The 22,463-nt window shown below is 38.3% G+C and overlaps 1 protein-coding gene across 7 annotated transcripts in view; it reads right to left on the reverse strand.

Moving 5' to 3' along the window:
- The window catches only part of GPR141 (G protein-coupled receptor 141), a 37,886-nt gene extending 18,267 nt beyond the window's left edge, over positions 1-19,619 (reverse strand). For 5 of the 7 annotated variants that reach the window (XM_010341316.2, XM_074379812.1, XM_074379808.1 and 2 more), the window contains exon 1: positions 19,271-19,618. The gene's annotated coding sequence lies outside the window, so the exon portion shown is untranslated. Of the gene's footprint in view, positions 1-17,427; positions 17,529-19,270 lie in introns of all 7 variants that reach the window. The other 2 variants (XM_074379811.1, XM_074379809.1) reach the window with 2 other exon arrangements.
- Positions 19,620-22,463: the final 2,844 nt, after the last annotated feature.

Raw genomic sequence — 22,463 nt, forward strand, 5'->3', positions numbered from 1 at the left:
TGTCCATCTCCTTGTCGGAAATTTTGCTTCAAAGAAATCTTTCATTGGCCAGGCACTGTGCTTTATTCTCAGAAAATGTCAAATCTGGGGGACTGTGTTCCTGGAATTTTTTTTTTTTTTTTTTTTTTTTAGACAGAGTCTTGTTCTGTCACCAGGCGCCAAGCTGGAGTGCAGTGGCGCAATCTTGACTCACTGCAACCTTTGCCTCCCAGGTTCAAGCAATTCTCCTGCCTTGGCTTCCCAAGTAGCAGGGATCACAGGCACCTGCCACCATGCCTGGCTAATTTTTGTATTTTTAGTAGAGATGGGGTTTCACCATGTTGGCCAGGCTGGTCTCGAATCCTGACCTCATGGGATCTGCCTGCCTTGGCCTCCCAAAGTGCTGAGATTACAGGCGTGAGCCACTGCACCTGGCCATTTCTTTTCTTTTTCTTTTTCTTTTGTTTTTTTTTTTTTTTTTGAGAGGGAACCTCACTATAGTGTTGAGGCTGGTCTCAATCTCCTGGCCTCAAGTCATCTTTCTGCCGCAACCTCCCGAGTAGCTGGGATTGCAGATGCCAGCACCCATGCCCGACCCATTTCTGTGCACTCTCATCAAGTGGATGCCTCCAAAGTAATTTGACCAGCTTTTCAGTGATGTTATGTTTCTAACCTATTGATGTTATAAATAACTCCAGGATAATTCATGTCCCTGCAAAGGACATAAACTCATCCTTTTTAATGGCTGCATAGAATGGCGATCAATAAAAAATCAGGAGACAACAGTCGCTGGAGAGGATGTGGAGAAATAGGAACACTTTTACACTGTTGATGGGAGTGTAAATTAATACAACCATTGTGGAAGACAGTGTGGTGATTCCTCAAGATCTAGAAATAGAAATGCCATTTGACCCAGCAATCCTATTACTAGGTATATAACCAAAGGATTATAAATCATTCTGTTATAAACACACAGGCACACATATGTTTATTGTGGTACGGTTCACAATAGCAAAGACTTGGAACCAACCCAAATGTCTATCAATGATTTTTTTCTTTTTTCACAGAAAGGGACTCTTGTGAAAGTGAGCAGAAACTACTTTCTAACCCACATTTTCTCTAAACTTTTTTTCTTGAATGAATCTTTCCTTTCTTCCTTCCCTTCCTTCCTTCCTTCCTTCCTTCCTTCCTTCCTTCCTTCCTTCCTTCCTTCCTTCCTTCTTTTGAGACAGTCTCATTTTGTTGCCCAGGTTGGAATGGAGTGGTTCAGTCATAGTTCAATGCAGCCTCAAACTCCTAGGATCAAGCAATCCTCCTGTCATAGCCTCTCAAGTACCAAGACTAGCTAGGGCTACAGGCACATGCTACCATGTCTGCTAATTTTTGTATTTTTTGTACAGATGGGGTCTTGCTATGTTGCCCAGGTGGCCTTGAATGCCTGGCCTCAAGTGATCCTCTCACATCATCCTCCCAAAGCACTGGAATTGTTTAATTTCTTTATAGCACTCATGCAATGTCTAACTGTAAATCTACTTGTCAATTCGCATGTGAATTGACCATTTTTCTGACTAGACTATAGTCTTCATGAGGATGGTTAGAGGGACTATTCAGTTCATCACTAGCATGATACTAGGTACCTAGTAAACACTAAATACTTTGCTGAACATTTGCTGGATTTAGGGCTTCTAATCACTCTTACTAGTTATAAACTTTATAACAATTATAATTTTCAATATAATTGACTTATTTCAGCCCAGAGAGAAGAAGGAATACTTTGCAAGGCTATGAGACCTGGGAATCCATTTCCTGATACACTTATCACACAATTCTACTTAATGATTATATTTATGAGAAATATAAACAATCATTTAAGATACATGTGTTTGCCCAAGTAATGTATAAAGATTGTTCGGTAATCAAGGAGGGACGCAAAGTAAAAGAAGAGTGGTCCTTCCCTCAAGTAGCTTACAATTTAGTGAAGGAGACAGATCCATGTTGTAGAAATTCATGAAGGTAAAAGAAGATAGTGCATCAGGGCATTGTGGTGAGAGAAGGATCCAAACTGGGAGAAGAAGGAATTTGGAAAGGCTTCATGCAGGAAGCTACTTTTGAAGTGACACTTAAAAGTAGAAATGATTTGGTATGCAGAGAGGGGGTGAGGGAAAGAAAGAGGAGGCAGAAAATGTGAGACATGGAGCAGCATGAGACACAAAAGGCAGGCATTCATCTTGAAATGTTCGTTAATGAATACGGGAGTCTTCTCCATGATGGTCTGAAACACATCAATCCGCAAATACACAACCTTTATATAGACTTTGACTGTCTCGTCCTTCTTTTTCAGAAATGTCCTCCCTTCCTTTGCAGGGAAGGGAGATTTCAGTAAGAAATATATTTCTAATTCTCTTTTATTGGTTCAATTTTAGATCACCTACTTTAAATGTAGAAGAAAGAAACTTCGCTTTCCTTTTCGTAGATTTGAAAACATCTTTTCGTTTTCAAGCCTCGTTTTCTTGCAAGGCTTCAAGCAGGTTTTCTGAACTACATTCCCTCATAGTGTCTATTATGTGTTTAGGATGTGAAGCAAATTTTCACCTTAGTAGAAGACACACATAATTAACAAGGCCTATCCATCCTCAGATGCACCCATGGTTTGGACATGGCTTTACCTCTTTTGATCAGATCCATCATGGAAATTTGAGGCTCTTAGATAGAGAACCTCTCACCTATCTTCCTTGGAAAGTTACATAGAGCTGAGCCCTTCTAAATGCTCACAACACCCTCAGCCCCATGGCAGGCACTTTATCCAACTCCAGTCTGTAAAGAAAATCCCTCCCCTTAATATTTAGAAACAAAGAACGTGAGTTGGAAACTTAGCTGAAAGCTCAGGTACTTTGTGTCTTCTTTGAGAGCAAAAGAGATATAAATAAACAAGTATAGTTAGTTGACACTTTATTCAGAGATAGAAATTCTTAAGAAGGAATCATATAAACTGACAGAAAATATACTTTGCAATACACTCACCAAAGAATATAAAAGTTACCATTTCAGCCAACAAGAAATGATGCTTTTGTCCACACACTTCTCATTTTTTGACCACCCTTATTGGAAAAACTGATCCCAAAAAAAACAGTGAAATTGGGTAATTTTTGTTCTTTGGAGCCCTATATCTTCTGCTAAAGCCCTGCACACCACCTCTTCTTCTCATCCTTCTGTCTATCCTGTGCGCTAACAAGTCTTACTCTCCCTGTGTCCCATTTTCTCTCAGCATCATATCACATACAGCCAAAAAATTCCTAAGTACCCCTTCTAGCTCTAAGAAATCTTTCACCTCCTTCAAAAATTTTCCATTATTTCTACCAAAAAGTAATTCTCCTTCTCCTTCTAATAGGTAGCTGCCACCTTTATGCCACAGCATTTCAAGTTTTGATTATCGTTATTAATTTAGCCTCCTCCTTCTCCATAATAAGTTATAGGCAGCCAGGATGGGAACTATGTCTAATTCTTGTCAGTTTCCCCAACCGTTCTTAGCAAGAGTGCTCTCTAGATGTGTCTTTGAAAGAATGAATGATATTGTGGACAGCTGGGTTTGCCTGGCTCCCAGACTCCCATATCTACCTACCTTCCTCAAAGCCTGTCACTTCCATTTCAAGATCCATGTCGTTTTGAAAAGCTGACTCTGTCTCAGCTCCGAGGATGGGATTCTTGACTTTGGCTATGTTAAACAGAGCAGTACATTGCACCCCTCCCTCACCCCTAATCACAATTACTAGTTCAGGCTGCACATAAGACTGAAGATGGTTTAATCAGAATGAATTTCAGGACTTGTTCCAGGAAGGGTGGCCAGAGGCAAATTCTCATGTTTTAGGTAATGAAATGTGTGCTTTGGAAGCCTACAAATGCCACCACCATTTTATTAACATAACAGAAATCAATATTTAAACTAATACTCATCTCCACGCTAATACCTGCTGGCCACAGATTTTTAGGGATCTGGTAAAAGATTTGTGTTTTAATATGAAAGGAAACAAACAAAATGCCCTATCAAATTTTGAACCCATCAAAGCCTGACAACAAAAAAGCTAAATTAGAGATCTATGCAGTTTGCATCATCAAAATGCGATTGTTTCTTAAATCTCTAATATGGGATTAACATTGCAATAAACTATGTAAGCACCCAGCTTAAGACTGGACGCTGGATAACCACTCCATAAATATCAGTTATTCCCTTTACTTTTCCTCCTTGTCTGTCTAAGAGGATTTTTCCTTAAAGGAGAAAAAAACACTAAAATAGACTGGGCATAGTGGCTCACATCTGTAAACCCAGCACTTTAGGAGGCTGAGGTGGGAGGATTGCCAAAGGCCAGCAGTTCCAGACTGGCCTGGGCACCATAGTGAGATCCTGTCTCTACAGAAATAAATTTTAAACAAGAATTAAGCACGTGTGGTGGCTCACACCTTTAGTCCCAGATACTCAGGAGGCTGAGGCAGGAGAAGTGCTTGAGCCTAAGGAGCTCAAGGCTGCAGTGTGCTATGATCATGCCACTGCACTCCAGCCTGGCAATAGAGTGAGATCGTGTCTCCAAAAAATAAAATAAAATAAGGTAAATAATAAATAAAAAACTTTAAAACCACTAACATATATCAATAGCCAACAATTCTTGTTGTAACATGTTTTGCAGAATTAAGGATAAAGACAAGTAATATCCAGAAAAGAAATGCCATTTTCTAACTTTTCATGAAGATAAAACTAACCCAAATCAGGACTCATTGGGTTCTGTGAAACTCCTAATGCTTGAGACACAGATGAATGGGAAGCCATTGCAAAGAACACAATAGGTTACATCCTGTTTCCACATCTCAGAGTAATCGCCATGGCGTAACAGTGCTTGCTACACGAAGGGCATATGAAAACAGCATGAAGAAAAATAAACATAATTTTTTGGACCATATCTTTATAGTAAAACATTTTCATTGGAAAGTGGGGTCAACGGACAGGAAGAAATTTCAATTGGCTTTCTTCAAGTTATTTAGATATATTGAAATTAGTTTAACTTCTTTATGGGCTATTCTTTAACTTAAATTGTCCAAGAAGTTAGGTAGCCAACCACTAGTAACAAGAGTCCCAAGTTATTCAATAATCCTTTTGTCAACCCAACTCTCTAGAACCTAGTGGGTTGTACAACTGAGTGGTAACTATCCACTGCCACCTTATTTCTATGCTATTGCAATATGAAGAACACCCATACCATTATTATTCCCAAACTCTTCCAGAACTGTATAAAGAAATATAATCCTGGCCGGGCGCGGTGGCTCAAGCCTGTAATCCCAGCACTTTGGGAGGCCGAGGCGGGTGGATCACAAGGTCAAGAGATCGAGACCATCCTGGTCAACGTGGTGAAACCCCGTCTCTACTAAAAATACAAAAAAATTAGCTGGGCATGGTGGTGCGTGCCTGTAATCCCAGCTACTCAGGAGGCTGAGGCAGGAGAATTGCCTGAACCCAGGAGGCGGAGCTTGCGGTGAGCCGAGATCGCGCCATTGCACTCCAGCCTGGGTAACAAGAGCGAAACTCCTCCTCAAAAAAAAAAAAAAAAGAAAAAAAAAGAAATATAATCCTTTGGAGTTCAAGTTCAGCGGCTAGTTCCAGTAGCAAAATTGTAGACTACCACACCTTCAATTACCATGATTAAATATAGTAATTTAAATAACAGAGGAGAAAAATATATTGAATCTGCAGCCAAGTCCCTGTAAATCTCTCTACTTCAAAGTACTAGTCCCTGCAGTCTTATACAGGATAATAGTAACACATGCTTTGCCACACTTACAGACTCTCAAGAGAATAAAAAGAGATGGTACTAACACTTGCCAGCCAAACATTCTTCACTACATCTCAGAGAAAGATCTGAAATCTCAAGTACATGGTACGAAGAGGAGAGAGAAAAAAATAAAAATAAAAAAATAAGTGGAAAATAATAGAAAAACCATTGGCTTCATACCCAAACCGAACTCTATAAATTCTGATGTTATTGTCATTTTATTCTTAAGAAATGTGTTTAATCTTCCTGAGTTCAGTTTTGTTTATATAATGGGGATTACACAATCAATTCTGTAGAATTGTTGTAAGGGTTAAAGGAGATACCAAAGACATGTAAAGTATTTAGTGTTGATTCTTCCATTACAAGGTTCTCAATATGTGGCAACTAAAATTACACAGAATATTCGAGGAAAGAAATAATGTCTCAAGCACGTAAACATACAGCCGATGGGTATTGTACAGAAGGAACTGGAGGCTCTTTCAGAGCAACTTTAAAGACAGGGTATATTTAAAGTGACAGAACGATTGCAGATACAGAGTCTGAGAATTTTAATTGAGTAACAGCATTCAGGGCAGGCAAGTATAGCTTTGGAAGCATGAGGAACACAGAAAAGAATTAAAAGAATCTATACAGCAGAAGAGCGAAAGAATTCTGAACAACACCTATCAGATTTAGATACATTGACTAAAGTACTTTAACAATTTATTTATAGGAAAGCATTATAAATTAACATCAGGTCAGGCACAGTGGCTCACAGCTATAATTGCAGCCAAGGTAGAAGGATTGCTTGAGCCCAGGTGATTAAGACCAGACTGGGTAACATAGTGATATCTCTGTCGCTAAGAAAATAAAAAATAACAATAAAAAATTAGCATCAGGACCTAATGGTATTTTATCTAAATTTTCTTATATGTATTTAACTTAACTGATAACACATGGTATATATTTGTGTTAGGGACACCATTTGCCCAATTCTTCATGCACTGCCTATATGCACATTCCCTGACATATAACTTTGCAGTTGCAGTTTCTCCCACTGTAGGAGCAGAATGCATTTCTGGCCCCCTTGACCCTGTGTTTGACCAGGTGACTTGCTCTGGCCCATAGACCAAAGCGGAAGTCACAATGTGCTAGTTTCAGGCTCTGGCCTTAAGAGACAGTGTTTCCACACATTCCCCTGTGCCTCTATCATTACCATGAGAAAAACATGCTGGGCTAGTCCCTGGTTTTAGGAGGAAGATGAAGACACATGGAACAAAGTGAAACCATCCAGGACAACCCAACTAGAGTCAACAGACACCAAACATGGAAGCAGGCCCAACTGAGCTCTGCAGAGCCACCGAACACAGCCTAGACCAACTAGCTGACCCTCGGCCAATCACAGGTCCATAAGGATAAATGATGGCTCTTTTGTGCTATTGAGTCTTGGGATAAACTCATTAGGTGGCATTTTGCTGGCAGTAGCTAACTAAATACAATGTTCTTGAGAGGCATCTTATTTATCTTGTTTTTAAAAGTATTGTCCCCATCTGCTCATGCATCGCCACCAGAGGTGCAAACACTCTTCCATCTTTCAGGTATCAGATTTGCTTAAAAACAAAAGACCTTTGATTCATGACCTGGTGCTCCTGACCTGGGGTATTACCTGGAGAAACAGAGGCAGGTGGTGTAAGGAGTAAATAACAGTCTAGCATCAATGGTCCAAACAAAAGCAATACTAAGTAGGCAAAATTGATCACTTTATTAGCCTCTTTGTCTTTGTTTCTTTCATCTTCTTTACTACTTGACCCGCCCAGCCCTCAGACATACACACTCTGAGTCCCTTAATCCTTGGATCCTTCTCCCAATACATATACCACTGACTCAGGTGAGCCCAGGAGATACGGAGGTGACTACGTCACTGTTATTAAGGGGATCACAGGTGGGAATCTGATTGCTGCTCTCTTGCTGTGTACCAAAGGCCAACCAGTTCCTCAGTACCCCGGTGATACCCCCACTCACTCTCCCCCTTGGGACTTCTCTCTAGGGCAGGTTCTGTCTCCTTGGGGTCTGCCTTTTGGATTTTCAGATTTTCCTGTTAAGAAAGAGATGAGAAACTCAGATCTCCTGGGAAAGTTACAAAGCTTCTAGCAACTTTAAAATCCTAAAGGTACTTCTTGGACTTAGATTCCTGAATTGTTATGAAGGAATATGTCTCCCCTGACTTTGAGGTATCTGTTTTCTGTTTTTGCCATAAAGAGAGGACTGAGTTTTCTAAACCCTTGACACTTTTGGCTGCAATAAATTAATCCTGGAAGCCATTATTCGAGCTTCCCTTTTCGAGTGTACTCTTCTGTCTGGAGTTTAACACTTGCATTTCTGGGATAACCTAGGTAGCTAGATCACTGCCTGTTCAAGAATGTCTAAACAGATCCAGTAGAAAGTACTCAGGGACAAGAGAGGGATACAGATAGAGATTGTGGGACTTCAGAGAAAAGTTGCCTCCAGCTAGGGGACTCACATAAAGATGCCTGGCGGTGTTTGCAACAGGCTTACATTGAGATCAATGGCTTATATTTGTCCGGACAGGCAGAATCTTTCTTAAGGACTTGATTTTTAAAATGAGGAGTTATCCCAAAGGAATGAACCTATGATGAAAAATTGATGACCTCCAGTAGATTTGGTGAGGCATTTGAGTCTTCTCTATCTGTCACATCAGGTAGAGAGCCAGCTCGTCAACACACAGCTCACCTGCTCCTGCCCCAGTACTTGATTTTTCCAGCACTTACCACATGTAGCTCAAGGTGAGTTCATCTGTACTTTAGCAGGGCTGTAGCCAAGAAGATGCTCCCACTGACTGTTTATTAGGCAACATTTAAATGGATTAGTGCCACTAAATCACAGGCGGGAATCTGATTGGCAGCATCAGCATCACCAGGGCCCCACCCAGATCTAATGAATCAGAGTCTCTAGGGTGAGGCTCAGCAACTGTGTTTTAAGAAGTCTTCCAGGTGATTTCTGACCATATTAAATGTTAAGAACCATTGATTTAGATCTCCTTGAGCAAGTCACCTTTCCAGCTTTAGTGCATCTCTCTACAAAATGAAGAGATCAACTAGAATGATTTCAGTAGACCCCTGTTGCTCTGTTTGTGATTTTGCTTTAACTAATGTCAGTCTCTCCCCTTGTTTTGTTCTGTTTTCTTTCTGATTCATTGATGTTGCAGAGTATAAAGGAAGATTGGAAGATTTTAAAAGTCAGGTCGCATGGTAAGCCATCCTCATTCCCATCCAGAATAACTTAAAACACTATTAGTTACAATAATCAAACTGAGTATTTAAGCACATATAGAACTCTGATACTCAGGAGAGAAAAAACATTCTGTTACATAAATAAGTAAATAGCAATTAAAATTCTGTATGTAAAACAAAAATATCTTCCTATTACTTTCTAGCTCAGTCCAGAAATAATAGCCATTGGAGTAGCAATAAGTGTTCCAGACTGTGAGCATTTATTTGGATACCTTTTCTCACTAAAAGTATCATTTATTTGTACTTATTAAAGTAAGTACGAGAACAAATCAACAAATGCAAGATACAGATCTTGTTTGGACCCCAACTCAATAAATCAACTGAAAAAAATATGAGGCAATCAGGAAAATTTGAAGAGTGATTGGCTATTTGGCAATTTTAAAGAATTATTTGGGGCAAGATAATGGGTTTTTCAAAAAATCATCTTTTAGAGATACATACTAAAATAATTTATGGATAAATGATACTACATTTGGGATTTCTGGGATTTCCTTCAAAATGATCTAGCTGCAGGGTGGAGGGGAGATGGAATAAATCACTCAGAGCAGCCTTGCATGGAGTCTATGTAGCTGAGTGTAGCTGAGTAATGGGTACATGGGTTTATTGCTCTCTACTGTGCTACAGATTTCAAATTTTCTACAATAAAAATTTTAAATTAGTAATCTAAAAACAAAAGAGTAAGGGCAGGAAAAATTAAACAAAAAAAATCCAAACAATAATGAAAGATAGTTATACTTCCATTTTCTATTATGAAGAGTAAAGTATGACTAAACTCAATGCCTCAAAAGGAAATGTTGCCTGTGGGGCATCCTCCAGGTCACCATGCACTCTCAGTTTCTCTGCTTGGAATCCACTCTTGTTTTATTCTTTGCACAGAGAGCTTCGTGAACACAGAATCCATGCCATAAGAGAAGGCTTAGTGCGGGCATGCAGGGAACATGGCAGACATTCAGCAACTGTTCATGTAAAGAAAAATACTCAAAGTGGAAGAAAGAGAGGTAAGCTGACAAACAACAGACATCCTTTGTCCCTGCTGCTGTGCTCCCAGCTCTTGCATGCAATACTCAAGCCTCCCTCACCCTTGAATACTTATCTGGGCCCATTGGGAGTTACTTTGTCCTTGGAGGGAAACATCCAGTTAAGCTGTCTTTTACAGAGATTTCTTTTATCCCTGTCTTTAATAGGTTGTGTGCACATGGTAAAGCGAACATGCAAAGTGAAAATTAAAACAATGTTTTTCAATCCATAAAATTAGTGAATTAAAATATTGTGACAATCTTCAGTTTGGCCATGTGTGGCAAGACCACTAACAGCAATTATGCTCTTCAGAGTAGTAATCCCTCTTCTAGGAATTATGAAGAGCAATACCAGCAATAGGTACAAAATACATATACTATATGCAGAGATTTGTTAACAACAAGTAAATTATGCTCCACTCATATGATCTACTATGTCATTAACATGATGCTTACTAAGAATATCAAATAACACAGAATATTTCTGTGATAAAGGAGAAAACCCTATATACACACTCTAATTTTTGCCATATAATCTAAATATACTTATTTATTGAAAGTAACTGTACCAAATATTTAAGCATAGTTGCTTTGGGCAGGTGGATGATAAATAATTTTTATTTCTTTCTGTATACAACAATTTCCCATTTTTCTGCAATAATAAGAACATTATTTTCATATGTTCTAATATATCTTCACCATGTAAAATTGTCCTATATTTCTTAGTTGTCTAATGACAGAAACGAAACAACAGTTTTAGACGTACTCAAAATAGGTGCTGTAGCTTCTGGATCTATATATAATTTTCCTTGACTTTATTAAATATATAGTTTAATAATACCTCCATCTCAGGGTTATTTAGAACATAAATGAAATATCACATATAAAAAAACTTCACAAACCTCTGTATTCATAGTTTCCTTTGAATGTAAAATGTTGAGAAGGCTTGAGTGAGATGTCAAACCTGAACATGCATTGTAATCTATGAAATGTAAAAATGGTAGACACTGTGATGACTTATTTAAATGGGTACTTTAAGAAAAACATTTAAGCTTTGATACCTTATTGCTCTTCTACACCCTAGGTGACTCTTACACAATGAAGTTACTCAAGAGAAGGACCCTGTCTGTATGAGGTCAGTACCCTGCAAATGCCACACTGATTTACCTCTTGAGTTTCCTAGAGTTATCTGCCTCTTCCCAGAGGGGACCTCTGACTTTGCTGTATGCATAGTATGATATTATTGCCCTCAGACAGGATAAGTATTCATTTTGTCCAGGTCTTATAAAGTCAGCTTTAGCTTTCACCACTCTCTGAACATGGCACCATATTTGGCCACCACTATACCAGTATTCCTATTAAAGCGTACAGGAAGAAATGTGTCTTCCTAGTACAAAAATAAATTCAAGAACAACTCTCTGCTTAATTGAAATGAAGGCTGCTTGTGGCCAGTTTTTTTGTTTTTTTGTTTTTTTTTGTTTGTTTTTGTTTTTGTTTTTTGTTTTTTGTTTTTTGCCAGCAATTTGTTAGGAGACACTTTGAAAGAAATACTGGCAAAACCAGAGACTAGATTCAGAGCTCAGTTCAATGACTAGATGATTAATCATTTACCTGGGTTCAACCACTTGACCTCATCATGCTTCAGTACGGCCACTTATAAAATTTTACCATTACATACACCTATTGGGCTGCTGTAATGATTTCAACAAGCTAACTTCTACATCCAAAACATATAAGAGGTCACACATTAGCTTAGAGATCATACACACTCCAATGCTCTCTTCAATTTAGGAAATTTATTTAGCATCTGAAAATTTTCAAGGCCAAAATTTTCCCACTCTGTTTTGAGAGGCAGTCTGTAGTGTTGTTAAAAATAATTGCTGGAAAGTCCTTGATTATACTGTGGAGAAATCTGCTTCCCTAGACAAACCCTGTTGTAGCATTGCAATGTAACTGTTTTTCCTCTCTAGCTGGTATTTCCTTGTGAACTGAATATTCCTATATTCTCTCTTTGCTCCCAACCTCCATCTTTTTCTGTGTCCTGTCATCCTTTCTATTCAGGCAAGTTAACTAAGGTTTCCAGTGATATATATGACTATAAGCGTTGGTTCTAAAATCTTGTCTTTATTATTTACTGGCTGGGCCATCTTGGGCAATTTACTTAATATCTCCTCCATAATTTAATTTTCCTTATCTGTAAATTGGGATGATTATAATGTTAACTGTTTCATAAATTTTTTGTGCTAAGTGTTTTACAAGCATGTGAATAATCTATATAAAACACATCATAAGATTTGGCATAGAGATTACATTTGATAAATGCTTATTGTTGATGAGAGTGATAAAAATAGTATGGTTTTCAGTACCTTCCTCAGAGGGCCAGAATATTTGGACACTGTAGCTCATCAATCACCTTCATAAATTATAATGCTACAACTAGAGTCATAAAAATGTTATAATCGGGGAAACTCAGAGTACAGTGGGATCTATACCATTTAATTCGAATATTAGATATCTGAAATTGAGCAAGTTATTTGACTTCTCTAAGCCTACATCGATAAAATGGGATAATGATAATAACGGTATCTACCTAGTAAGGTACAAACTATGTGCGAATCGCCGTTCTCAGCACTACATTTAAAGACACTTAAAATTGTCTTGGCAAGCGGTAAACATTCTATTATTATGCAGAAGTTCTAGGAGGTTCAGGATACAGCTGGCTGCCCCAGGGTGACATTTTTCTCTTGGGCACAGTACCTAAGGTTACCCTGCCCCTGAGGAATCCCACAAGGCTCTGACCACAGCTCTGTCTGGCTCCACCACCAGACACTTTTTAATAAGAAGGAGGTAAAGGGAAGGAGAAGAGACTCAGGGAAGCACTGGCGGGAAAGGGAAAGAGGAAGAGGCAGTGAGAGTGAAAGGGAAGAAAACTTACAAGTGGGTGGGTGGTTGCTCCCAGGAGGGAGAAGAGGGAACGCCACTGACATAAGAAGGGGCAGCTCTTATTTTCCTCTGTCCACGTCCAGGCTCTTTGCAAGGGTCTCTGGTCAATCATTATGATTTATATGAAAAGAAAATGTACGTGAAACAATGTCCTACAAAATTTACGCTGTCACTTGCATATAGAGAGGCACTGGTGTGGAGAACAAGGATGTGAACTTTGGAATCAACACATTTTCCTTTTGTATAGTCACATTTTCATGACACCCATCATTAAACCTCCCCATTTGAATACTAGGTTCAGCTGAGCCTCTACCCAGTGTGGCCTTTGTTTGGCTAGAATCCTCTTAAATTTTTTTTTTTTTTTTTTTTTTTTTGTCATTGATTTGTGAATTCTTTATCGCTGCCAGAAGAGTGGAAAGCACCTATGGTAGGGGGTCAGGGGAGATGTTCCCACTTCCTCCCGGTATTCACAGAAATCTGGAAGGTTGAAAAAAGTTCTCTTCACTGGGAGTTTTAAACCTCAAGCTTTCTTCTTAAATCTGAATAAATTGTTTTTACAAGTATTTTGCTGTTTAAAATTCACTAATGCAACAAAATACATCACTGCTTTGAATTCTGGAAGTTCATCTATCCCAAAGCAGTGGTTCTCAATCTGTTTTTTAAATGCTCTCCAAGTATTTCTCAATTTATTGACAGATTTGCACCATCTTGTCCCTTCTATGTATCCATAGAGTCCCTGGCCACAAGGTTAGTGTTAGATGCCATGAATAACAAGAGAAGACACTGTGACACCTGCAGGTAGGACTGAAGAGAAGCCATTATTTTCATGTGTGTGTAAACAGCATGCAGGCCGATAACTTCTGGAGAAAGGAGATTTGGAGTTTGCCCGTGGGTCTCAGGCTTTTTCTAAACCACCCTCACTGGAGCAAAGCAACTCCCCACTTTAGTGGTAGTTTCCAGAGATTCCCATGTTTCCTGATTTCTGGAACAGGAGCAGCAGCTTTTTCTGATCTTTACTCTCTCAACCCTTTTAGTGTGGTTGCAGCCTTTGGTTCCCTACATTAGATCCCTTTCTGTTTGAAACACAGGAAGTGGTTTCAGTTTTCTCATGAGATCTGGATTGAGGCATCAATGCTGGCTGCACTATAGAATTGCGTGGGAAGTTTTTGCAAAATAGTGACACGTGGTTCTGACTTCTGGGAATAGGGCATAGGGGTCTATATTTTTTACTGCTCTCCAAATATTTTCAGTGGGCCTCAGAGGATGAAGACCAATTTCTTAATTGGAAATTTGAATCTTTAACCTCAGACTTTGGTATCTTTTCCGTCAGACCCCATCTCATTGTCACTTCAAATCAAGTTTACCATGTCAGAGAATTCACTTTATTTCTTGCCCTCAGTATTTTTTTTTTTTTTTTTTTTTTTTTTTTTTTTTTTTTTTTTGAGACGGAGTTTTGCTCTTGTTACCCAGGCTGGAGTGCAATGGCGCGATCTCGGCTCACCGCAACCTCCGCCTCCTGGGTTCAGGCAATTCTCCTGCCTCAGCCTCCTGAGTAGCTGGGATTACAGGCATGCGCCACCATGCCCAGCTAATTTTTCTATTTTTAGTAGAGACAGGGTTTCACCATGTTGACCACGTTGGTCTCGATCTCTTGACCTCGTGATCCACCCGCCTCGGCCTCCCAAAGTGCTGGGATTACAGGCTTGAGCCACCGCGCCGGGCCAGTATGTTTTCTCAATATATTGAGAAGAGTCCAGCAAGCAATTTCCAATGTAAAAACCCTAGTTTTGTAGATGTACTTTCCTTCAGACAAGTAGCCTAAGCTAGAATCCAACGGATGTATCACAGTCCCCAGAATTTGTTTTCTCTACCGAGGTCATAGAAATAATATTATAAATGGATAATACATTCTTTAGATGTATTTATGCTATAATATAAATAATTTATCAGTGATATAGGCTTTACTGTTTAGTCTGGTGATTAAACCAACACTTAGAATATTATTTTCTATGGAAAAATATTCTCCCAAAGAGCAAACACCTGAATTGTGGACTGGCCTTCTGAAGTCAGTAAAAATTCTGAAAGTTTCAAATTGAGGCCTGTATTCTGTTCAGAACTTTAGCAGAATGTTTTAAATTTAACAAATTTTAATTGTCTTCAATGTCAAAGTAAGCTTTCCTTGGGTTTTTAGAGAAATATCTAAAAAATACCAGGGTTACATTCAACTATACATATACTTATTCATTTAATAAATATTATTAGAGTGGCTCAGTGACAAGTATTGGGCTTGTCACTGAGAATATAGCAATAACTCTGATGTGGAATTTGAGGCAGAGTATAGTAAATGTTGACCTCAGTTCACAGTGGAAGGTAACTCAAAATGCCAAAAATCATTTTTTTAACATCTTTTAAAAATTCATGGATGAGTTTAAAATAAGTAGAAAGTTTTAGTAGAAAAGAATAATTTTATAACACATGAATCAAGAAAGGTAAGCTAGTAAGCTATAACACATGAATCAAGAAAGGTAAGCTAAAAGCAGAGGCAGCTTTGAAGTTATTCGTCAATGCTGGAGACTTAGATCTTTCTTGTTAACCCATATACACAGGACACTGGGGCAAAGCCAGGGCCCATTGAAGGTGGAAAATCAGATTGGACTCAACCACACTGATATGGTTTGGCTGTGTCCCCATTCAAATCTCATCTTGAACTGTAATCCCCATAATCCCCACGTGTCATGGGTGGGACCTAGTGGGAGGTAATTGAATCATGGGGATGGTTTCCCCCATGCTGTTCTCATGATAGTGAGTGAGTTCTCACAAGATCTGATGGTTTTATAAGCATCTGGTATTTACCCTACTGGGTATCAGTCTCTCTTCTGCCACCCAGTGAAGAGGTGCCTTCTGCCATGATTGTGAGTCTCCTGAGGCCTCCCCAGCCATGCAGAACTGTGAGTCAAATCTCTTTCCTTTATAAATTAACCACTCAGGTATTTCTTCCTAGTAGAATGAGAACAGACTAATGCACAAAGCCGCAGCCTACGAAAAGGAAACGCTTGGGAAAAAAATCTACTCCAGAGAAAGACACAGTCTACTTACTTGTCCTGGTTTTAGCTTTGGGTGGAAAAGCAAAAGCATATTCTCCCCACAAAGATTTGTAACTGTAAGACAGCCTTGTCAGAGTTTGGACAAAGGAATCTATACTATCAGTGGGCCTCCAAAAATCCCATGTTGAAAATTTAGTTTGAAATGGCCCAAGGTTTATCAGTGTCTGGTAGAAGGTAACTGGCAAAAGCAAATGCTCATGCCAACGTGCATATATGAAATAACATATTAAAAATAATTGATTTTAAGAAAATGAATAGGCATAAAAAATACTTTTGGAAAATTGTATTTTCAAAGTGAAAAATATACTATTAGAACAGAAAGAGAATATAAAAACTGGTAAACCATATGACAGAGACGAAAAAATTGCTGAGAATGCAATACATAAAGAAAATAAGAGCAAACAAGCACAAACACACTGTACAAGCTTCTTAGCACATTACACGCGTCTCATCTTGCAATCCTCACAACAATCCCATGAAGTAGATACTATTTCTTCCTCCATTTTAGAACTGAGGAAACTAAGGCACAGAAAATTAAGAAACTTGCTCAAATTTATATACCTACTAAGAGTTAAACACATCATTTCAATCCAGAGAGTTTGGATCTAGTTCTGTTTCTTAGCAACTATGCTATGTTCCTGTAAGAAAAATGAAAGTTACCGAAAGGGAGTCACATGGAGGTTAAATTTGTTCCAGAGTAGACGATAAAGTGAGCAAGGTAAAGGCAAATTTTTTGAGAGATAATGGCTGAGAAATTTTCAGAATTGATGAAAAACATCAATCATCAGATTCAGTAAGGTCAAAAGTTCTTAAGCCAGGTTAATAAAAAGAAATCATACCAAAAATATATTTTAACATATTATTTAACAACATATTTAACATATTATTATAGTTACAATGTGCTACGTCTCTTACAGTGCTTGCACAATGCCTTATACACAGTATACACCAGTAAACATGTCACAGGTCCATTGATTTTAAACTTGGAAAACACTTTTAGAAATTAGCTAGACCTATGGTCTTTAAGTTTAATTGGATTTTTGACCATTTTGAAAATCTGTACCAGGCACAATGGCTCATACCTGTAATCCCAACACTTTGAAAGGCCAAGGCAGGAGAATCATTTGAGCCCAGGAGTTTGAGATCAACCTGGGCTCAGGATCATCCTGAGCCCAGGAGTTTGAGGTCAACATGACAAAGACCCTATCTCTACCAAAAGAAGAAAGAAAGAAAGAAAGAAAGAGAGAAAAGAAAATTAGCCAGATGCGGTGGCTTGTACCTGTAGTGTCAGCTAGTGAGGAGGCTGAGAAGAAAGGATCACTTGAGCCTGGAGGTCAAGGCTGAAGTCATTGGGCCATAGTTGGGTCACCAAACTCCAGCCTGGGCAGGAGAGAGAGAGAGAGAGAGAGAGAGAGAGAGAGAGAGAGAGAGAGAGAAGGAAAGAGAGAGAAAGAAACAAAGAGTGAAAGAAAGAAGGAAAGAAAGGGAGGAAGGAAGGAAGGAAAGAAGGAAAGAAAGAAAGAAGAACGCACACTTACAATTTTGCATGCAATTTCAGAGGATTGGTGTATCACTCTAAAGACTATCCAGGAACTTCGTTAGCTGAGCGTCTCTTATCTAGTCTACATCTTCGTTTTATAATTGTTGAAAACCAATGCTTAGAAGAGGGGTTAGAAAACTGTGTCCCCTAAGCCAAATCTGGCTTACTGCTTGTTTTTGTACAGCCTGTGAGCTACAAATGGTTTTTATAGTTAATGGTTATGTAAGTACCAGTATATTAGCCTCAGTTCTACCTTATTATTTTAGGATCCTTCCTGTTATGCAGTACTTTAAAAATGGGATGGCAAGAATTATAATTACCATTACTTCACATGATATTTTGAACATACTTCTTTTAGAAATTTCTAAGTACCTGATTGCTTACAGATTGCTTTATTCTATTGACTAGGGCTGCCTGAATAGTTTCAAACTCTATCTGGAAATAATGCAGTAATAGAATTAAAGGATTTTCATTTTCTAGCCTTTTGTAGGAAAAGTTTTCCAAGCCCTGGCCAGGAATGCTTAGATAATATTCCCCCAAATTATTCAGCCAATTACCAGAAAACAGAGGACTAGAGTCCCCAACACCTGATTCCTCATCCATTGGTCTTCCTATTACTCCTACTGGCTGATTAAAATCCTACCTAATTAATTGATTTAACCCAATAAAACAGGAAACAAAGACATGTAATTCTCAAGTACTTAATAAGTAATTTCTCAGATAAGTAACTGTGCAGTTATGTAGAACACTGAAGTCCAGAGAATTAAGTGATGTATCAAAAGCTACATAACAAATTTGCGAAAGAAACAAAATTAAATGCTTATATTCAGGTTAAGCGTTACTGGCTTTTTTTTTTAACTGCGTTATATTTCATTCCACATATTTGAAAAATACTAATTCTTGGAAGTAGAAAATACTGGATAAAAGGTATTTTACTTAAAGTAAAATTATTAGAACACATGTTCCTCTTATTTATCTTATTTGAGAATTTATTTCAGGATCATTCCTGCTATGTAATACTTTTAAAACGGGATGGAAAGAATTATAATTACCATTACTTCACATGATATTTAGAATATACTTCTTTTAGAAATTTCTAAGTACCTGATTGCTTACAGATTGTTTTCTTCCATTGACTAGGGCTGCCTGAATAGTTTCAAACTCTATCTGAAAATAATGCAGTAATAGAGTTAAAAGATTTTCATAATGAAAGAAAATTAAGATGTCACTTAAAAGATAAGCATTTCAATAATCACATGTAAATTCAATAGTGCCAGGTGCCCTTAAAAATTCTATGATGTGTTTAGCCAGTTTTTTGAGAGATTCTGAAATCATTTTTTTCATAGTTATCAATCAAAATTAGATTTTACCTTCAGAGAACATGTCCTGAACAGTAAGAATAGCACAATTTTTTCTATAAAGGAGGAGTTGTGGTTAGAGTGAATAAGCTTTGAATAAGCTTTCTTTTTATAGCAAAACTGTTTGAAGATTCTGAATTAGGATTATGCCAACAAATTCAGTGTGCTTTATTTCTATAGTGCCTTCATTCATGTCTCCTCAAACTGAAGTCTTCTGCACTTACCTTGAAAAGCCAGATTTCTCAGGAATGGCTACGGAAATGGGCCACATGTCTGCCTTCCAAATAGGATTCTGTTTGAAGAGCAGGGCTGCTGGGGCACTTCCATGGTCTGCATGCATCTGCAAAGGCTCTGGACAGCTCACCAAGCAAAAGGAAGTGAATGTGTTCTAAGTTCCTCAGAGTGTCAACAGACCATAAAACCTCAAAACCATTTCAAACACAACAGTCTTGAAAAACCAAGTGCTTAAAAGATGAATTTTTCGAGTTGCAAAACTACAGAGAGGCCAACTGTCAAGAAATATTTTTGAAGGATTTATGACTACTATGAATCAAGTTTTGAAAATATTATTTGAACTAAATTTTAGAGAGAATGGGGAACAACACGATATTATCAAAAATGAAAAGGGAAGATGAGCTGTGTATTGTGCTTGTAGTGAAGGAATATGTGTAATTTTTTTATGCAGCAAGGAGAAAATTTCCAGAGTTGCTCTATACCTCACTGGTAACTTAGGGCTCCTACTCCTATAATTGTGTTAATTAGCTGTTACTGATAAATGACATTGACTGGGATATGGCACTATAATTATGCCATTTAATTAGAATTAAGAGAGAAAATATTTAATATCAGTGTGTGCTATGGGGCAGGGGAGGGGAGCAAATTTGTCACAGCTTCACTTTTTAGACTGTCAACATTATCTCCCAAAGAAGCTGCCCACACGGTTGTAGCGATATACTCTAAGTATTGGGAAAAAAATCAGTTCCTCAGACTGCTTTAACTTGCCTACCATTTTATGACCACTCTATAAATTGGGATTTTATCAATGTTCTGATTATCATATAAATTGGCGGTCGCCAACCTTTTTGGGAACAGGGACAAGTTTCATGGAAGACAATTTTCCACAGAAAGGGGTGGGGAATGTTTCCAGGATCATTCAAGCACATTACAGTTATTGTGCACTTTATTTCAATTATTATTACATAATAATATCTAATGAAATAGTTATACAACTCATCATAATGTAGAATCAGTGGGAGCCCTGAGCTTGTTTTTCTGCTGCTAGATGGTCCCATTTGGGGGTGATGGAAGACAGTGACAGTGAGAGATCATCAGACATTAGATTCTCATGAGGAATACTGCAACCTAGATCACTAGCATGCACAGTTCGACTGTAACTCCCATGAGAATCTAATGCCACCGTTGATCTAACAGGAGGTGGAACTCAGGAAGTAATGCAAGTGATAGGGAGCAACTGCAAACACAGATGAAGCTTCCCTGCCTCACTTGCCCACTGCTCACCTCCTGCTGTACAGCCCAGTTCCTAACAAGTCACAAAACACTAATGGTCTGTAGCCCAGAGAACCCCTATGTAAATATCATGATAATATCATATAAAAATTTGTGAGTTAAAAAGTACTAATTTATTCAATCTCAATGTTTTACACATTCCCTCATTTTTAAACTCCATTTTGACATTTCACTATTTCAAAAAGAAATTTTAAAGGCTTCAAAATAATAGTGGCCCTGGGTTCTTTCTACTTTAAGGTCCCTAAGTAGAATGATAACTTTTGTAATTTGGGGTGATTACTGGTTTCTTTTCAATGCTAAAACACTCATATTTTAGGCAAACTTTGTGCAGTTCTGTTTTCATCAATCTTCACATTTCTTACTCCAAACTAATGTTATAAGTGCTTCCAACTTTGTTTCTTAGTTTGAAGGGAACAGTTTTATATCAGGAAACTCTTCAATTTCAGCAGATGTGCATTCTTTCTGTTATATGAGTTAAAATCTTATCTGCTTCAAAATAACTTGTGCTAGAGATACTTCAAGCTTTATTAATTCTAGAGAAGATTGTTGCTGACAAACCCTCCTGCTTGAGAGCAGCTTTAAAAAATGAACAGAATGCAAAACCTATAAGTTGGAAGGCTTTAGAAAGCTGCCCAGGCAATGAGAACATGAAGAAAGAAAATTCCCAGAAGAAGGGAAGTACAGAAAAGTGAACCTGATTTTCAAGTCTTGAATACTTTTTACTCAAGGCACAGTTGATTTGAAACTAGACACTGAGAGGTGAAGAAGCAGGTGAAATGGGGTGGCCGAGATGCTCAGAAGTAAAACAAATCTGGCTTAAGAAGCAAAATTAAAGTCCAGAGACCACTAAGGTGGCGGTGCCCTTGTAATTATCTCGAATTTTCAGTCAAGACCCCCTGAAGGTGTAGTCAAGACTACACCTTAGGAGGTTGCATGCACTGGCAATACTGTGCCATCACAGACTTGGAGCCCAATTTCAAGTCAACTAAATGACTTAGGTAGGTAGACAATCACTGAATAGATTAGGAGACTTGCCACCATCAGAATGACCTCCTCACACACATACCAAGCAAAAGTAAATGCTTTCTGGAGGATGATAACACTAACCAGATCAACAAATTGGCTCTCGAACGTTTTAAACACAATGTCCAAATTTCAGTAACTCTTAAGAGGTGTGTCTGAAGATAAGTCTAGAAAAACAGAGCATGAAAATAAACAGAAAATAGGCCGAGGCAGGTGGATCACAAGGTCAAGAGATCGAGACCATCCTGGTCAACACGGTGAAACCCCGTCTCTACTAAAAATACAAAAAAGTAGCTGGGCATGGTGGCGCGTGCCTGTAATCCCAGCTACTCAGGAGGCTGAGGCAGGAGAATTGCCTGAACTCAGGAGGCGGAGGTTGCGGTGAGCCGAGATCGCGCCATTGCACTCCAGCCTGGGTAACAAGAGCGAAACTCCGTCTAAAAAAAAAAAAAAAAGAAAGAAAATAAACAGAAAATAGAAACAAATGCAGAAGAACATTCAGAATCGATTGGCTTTAAAACAGCTGTAATTAATTGTTTGAAGAGTACATGAAATTTTACACTAGAAAATTTACACTAGAAAATATTTTTTAATCAAATAGAAATTCTAAAAATAGAAACTAAAAAATAAAATAACTAAAATTACTCAAATGTTGAGGACTAATAGATTAGACACAGAGGACGACAGGATTGAAATATAGGTCAGTAGAAATACCAGATTGAGCTGGGCATAGGGGCTCATGCTTGTATTCCCCTCACTTTGGGAGGCAAAGGCAGGTGAATCACCTGCGGCCAGGAGTTGGAGACCAGCCTGGCCAACACAGTGAAACCCCATCTCAACTAAAAATACAAAAATTACTTGGGAGTG

Source organism: Saimiri boliviensis, chromosome 10, assembly GCF_048565385.1.
Source record: "Saimiri boliviensis isolate mSaiBol1 chromosome 10, mSaiBol1.pri, whole genome shotgun sequence".
Taxonomy (NCBI): domain Eukaryota; kingdom Metazoa; phylum Chordata; class Mammalia; order Primates; family Cebidae; genus Saimiri; species Saimiri boliviensis.